We start from the raw sequence: 5,192 nt of genomic DNA on the forward strand, positions 1-5,192 counted from the left end.
AAATTTTGTTCCTGGATAGTATGTGTTATTTCTTAATTGCTTATGTTGCGAAAGTACAGAAAATAACCATTATTCCCTTCAAACTATACTTTTGTGACCTGGATAATGAACTTTAGAAATTAACCTGTTTTCCATGCTTAGAAGTGAATAGTTTTTGTAATGTAAACCACTTTCACGTATCAGCCCCCAAATATAATATCCCATCATGTTTTCGTTATATGTTCCTTGGTAGCAGCATTCAAAGTCCAGTATATTTTGGTGGAAGCGCTCGGCTTGCTCTTTGAGGTGCACCGAATGAGCCAGGAGAAGAGACAGATATTTATTCCCGTTATGGAGCAGCACAGCTTTGAGGCTTCTGGATTGTCTCAATGAAGAGACAGATATTTATACCCGTTATGGAGCAGCACAGCTTTGAGGCTTCTGGATTGTCTCAATGAAGAGACAGATATTTATACCCGTTATGGAGCAGCACAGCTTTGAGGCTTCTGGATTGTCTCAATGAAGAGACAGATATTTATACCCGTTATGGAGCAGCACAGCTTTGAGGCTTCTGGATTGTCTCAATGAAGAGACAGATATTTATACCCGTTATGGAGCAGCACAGCTTTGAGGCTTCTGGATTGTCTCAATGAAGAGACAGATACTTATACCCGTTATGGAGCAGCACAGCTTTGAGGCTTCTGGATTGTCTCAATGAAGAGGCCCCACTCATTCGGGTTACAAGCAACTCCAATTACCTCGCAGAGACCGGATACATTGTGACAGAAGCAGAGCCCATCTTGACGAGTGAAGAAGCTTCAAAAATGTCGGTGACGCTTCCTCTGACTTGCGACTTGCACACTTTCATCTAACAAATCCCACTCCATGAGCCTAGATGTCAAAAGCTCGGCATTTGACTTTGTTAGACCAAGACTCTGATCAAGTCATTGAGGTCTCTTTGGTTGGGGGTAGTATGGGTTTCTCTCACCAGCTGCACATCTAAAATTGTAATCTGGATCTTCAACGTCTCCCTCCTCTTCTGATCTGCTGCTCTCTTCTGAGAATGGCTGCTTTCTCTCTGGCGGAGTGGGTACAGGGAGTTCAGGGCAGTGTGACACTGGGGATGGATGATGGAAGGTCCGGATACATGATAGCAGATGTATTCTTGTCAGGGTCCACCATGCAGAAGTAGCAATTGCTTGAGCGGTCAGTAGGTTCACACCAAATTCTTGGAATAGCGAACTTCATGGCTCTCTTTTCCCCTCTCTACCATCCTGCTAAAGAGCAAAATAAAATTGTTATTATGAAAAATAAATTTATTTCATCCACAACTAATGTGTAAGAGGGTCATGCAAAATATTTTATATGTGATATTTCTTCTATATTATTGGAAATTTAAAAAGTAAAAGATATTTAAATTTTAAAAGGTCTAAAATTTGTATAATATAAAATCTTACTATTCAAGCAAGCAAAAATTGTCCGTTTTACCCTCTAGAGGTATTTGACAGTGCTCGCAGGCAAAATGAGATGTCCAATATTTACCTTGTAGTCTTTACACATTTTAGCAGATGCTGTCACAGAATATCTTTTCGTTCTTGTCTTGATAAATTAGCCACATACATAGCAGAATGTGTCTGGATAATGCTTGCAGCTTCTTGATAAAATCAGATAGGTCTATTTGTGTTCACTTAGGCAGCTAGAACTAAACTAAAGTGGTAAGTGGTGAGCCCATGTATATATATAATCATGGAAAGTTCTAGAAAATTCTAAAAGATTCTTGAAAATTCTCTTAAGTTCTACAACATTCTAGAATGTTCTTGAAAATTCTCTATCAGCTACTCAGCACTGAATCTACCTGGAATGTTCTATAAAATGGGTAAATTTTAAAATTTCAGATCACAAAAGCAAAGTTTTAAGATAAAAATAGGTCTTTTCTATTTACTTTATACATAAGTAATTGGAAAATAATACTTTCTGCCCAGGAACAAGAAAAAGTAAAAATTTTGTTACATAGTGTAATATTCTCTCTTCCGTCTCTCGGTTTACCAATTTTCATTGGCATCAAGCGAGTTTGTATAAATTTCAACAATGTTCTAGCGTGTTTTCGTAAAATAAATATTGTTGATTTTCACTTCCAAGAATCCTCTACAGTTTGCGAGAACAGGCGGGACTTTCTGAAAAAATAGCCAATAATATATGTCACAAGCAAAAAGAAAATTACACTGAAACAAGAAGTAGGCACTAAGCTTACAACAGAATATCTGTTACAATTGAGGGCTAATTAATAAATTCTTTTTAATTTTACTCACTCATCATAAGTATTAAGTCATTACAAGTTACAGATTTTATCGGAAAAATATTTATGTACTGGAGAATGATCGCAGTGACTGAAACTTTGTAATGTCTTAAAAATATTCTTCCTTCCTGTAAAAGCTATAACTTGTAATGAAATAATACTTTAAACAATATAAACAATAATCTATAAGAACACGAATCGTTTCTCCTAAGAACACGAATCGTTTCTCCTAAGAACACGAATCGTTTCTCCTAAGAATGCAAATTTTCTTCCCGAAAACTCGAAATAATTGTCTCTAACAATGAATGAACCTTCCACAAAATTGGAAATCACCGTCTCTAACAATGAATAATGTTTCCTGTAATTGTTAATCATCGTATATATATATAATAGTGAATAATATTTCTTAAAAACGGAAAAAAACAGCCTCTAATAACGAATAATTTATCCTAAAATAGAGAATCACCGTCTCCAACAATGAATAATGTTTCCTGTGATTGTTAATTACCGTCTCTAACAATGAATAATGTTTCCTGTGATTGTTAATTACCGTCTCTAACAATGAATAATGTTTCCTGTTATTGTTAATCACCGTCTCTAAGAATGAATAATGTTTCATGTGATTGTTAATTACCGTCTCTAACAATGAATGTTTCCTGTGATTGTTAATTACCGTCTCTAATAGTGAATAATGTTTCCTGTGATTGTTAATTACCGTCTCTAACAATGAATAATGTTTCCTGTGATTGTTAATTACCGTCTCTAACAATGAATAATGTTTCCTGTTATTGTTAATCACCGTCTCTAAGAATGAATAATGTTTCCTGTGATTGTTAATTACCGTCTCTAACAATGAATAATGTTTCCTGTGATTGTTAATTACCGTCTCTAACAATGAATGTTTCCTGTGATTGTTAATTACCGTCTCTAAGAATGAATAATGTTTCCTGTGATTGTTAATTACCGTCTCTAACAATGAATAATGTTTCCTGTGATTGTTAATTACCGTCTCTAACAATGAATGTTTCCTGTGATTGTTAATTACCGTCTCTAACAATGAATAATGTTTCCTGTGATTGTTAATTACCGTCTCTAACAATGAATAATGTTTCCTGTTATTGTTAATCACCGTCTCTAAGAATGAATAATGTTTCCTGTGATTGTTAATTACCGTCTCTAACAATGAATAATGTTTCCTGTGATTGTTAATTACCGTCTCTAACAATGAATGTTTCCTGTGATTGTTAATTACCGTCTCTAAGAATGAATAATGTTTCCTGTGATTGTTAATTACCGTCTCTAAGAATGAATAATGTTTCCTGTGATTGTTAATTACCGTCTCTAACAATGAATAATGTTTCCTGTGATTGTTAATTACCGTCTCTAACAATGAATGTTTCCTGTGATTGTTAATTACCGTCTCTAATAGTGAATAATGTTTCCTGTGATTGTTAATTACCGTCTCTAACAATGAATAATGTTTCCTGTGATTGTTAATTACCGTCTCTAACAATGAATAATGTTTCCTGTTATTGTTAATTACCGTCTCTAAGAATGAATAATGTTTCCTGTGATTGTTAATCACCGTCTCTAACAATAAATAATGTTTCCTGTGATTGTTAAGTACCGTCTCTAACAATGAATGTTTCCTGTGATTGTTAATCACCGTCTCTAACAATGAATAATGTTTCCTGTGATTGTTAAGTACCGTCTCTAACAATGAATGTTTCCTGTGATTGTTAATCACCGTCTCTAACAATGAATAATGTTTCCTGTGATTGTTAATCACCGTCTCTAAGAATGAATGTTTCCTGTGATTGTTAATCACCGTCTCTAACAATGAATAATGTTTCCTGTGATTGTTAATAGTAAATAATATTTCCCGAAGTTGGAACTCACTGTCTCTGACAACCTTTCCTAAAATTGGAAATGGCCCGGCATGGCCAGGTGGGTTAAGACTTTTGACTCGTAATCCGAGGGTCGCGGGTTCGAATCCCCGTTGCACCAAACATGCTCGTCCTTTCAGCTGTGGGAGCGTTATAATTGACGGTCAATCCCTCTATTCGTTGGTAAAAGAGTAGCACAAGAGTTGGCGGTGGGTGGTGATGACTAGCTGCCTTCCCTCTAGTCTTACACTGCTAAATTATGGACGGCGAACGCAGATAGCCCTTGTGTAACGTTGCGCGAAATTAAAAAAACAAACAAACAAAATTGGAAATCATTGTCTCTAATAATGAACAATGTCTCATAAAGTTGGAATTACCGTTCTTAAGAGTGAGAAACGTCTTTTCTGTAAATGGGAATCATTTATTTTATGTAATATATAAATAATTATACTACTTTTTACCTCCTTCCGCTGTTATTCACTAGACGACTTGACTATTTAAAAATGACACGTGCTCCAACACCCAACAGAATTAATTGACATAAATGAAAAATAAAACATTATTTGTAACCACATTGCTAGTGCCAGATAGATATACAAACAGTTTTTATAATCTATTCTACAATATGATATTGTAAACTTACATGGGCTTAGAATATCATACCGTAGTTCAAATTGTTTCTTCAGTGCAGTTCTAGTTATAAAAATTATATTTCATATATTGCATAATAATCCCAGTTTATTTTTATCTATTTCCAATAAATACTATAAAAAAAGAAACTTAACTCATTGCTTGACAAAAAAAATGGTTATGTCAAACAAAAACATTGGCTTAACATTGTTTTCACAAAATAATTCAGAATACAATTAAAGAAATAAAGTCACGTGATAAAAAGAGAACAAACTTTATAGATATAACCTTTTTTATACTACGCAACTTTATTGGCCGTAAACCTAATGCTGAAGGCAGTTACGTCAGATCTTAATGGTTTTTCTGCGAAAAAAATTATTTGTATGTTTCGAGACAGTGGC

This window comes from Tachypleus tridentatus, chromosome 4, assembly GCF_004210375.1.
Source record: "Tachypleus tridentatus isolate NWPU-2018 chromosome 4, ASM421037v1, whole genome shotgun sequence".
Classification (NCBI taxonomy): Eukaryota; Metazoa; Arthropoda; class Merostomata; order Xiphosura; family Limulidae; genus Tachypleus; species Tachypleus tridentatus.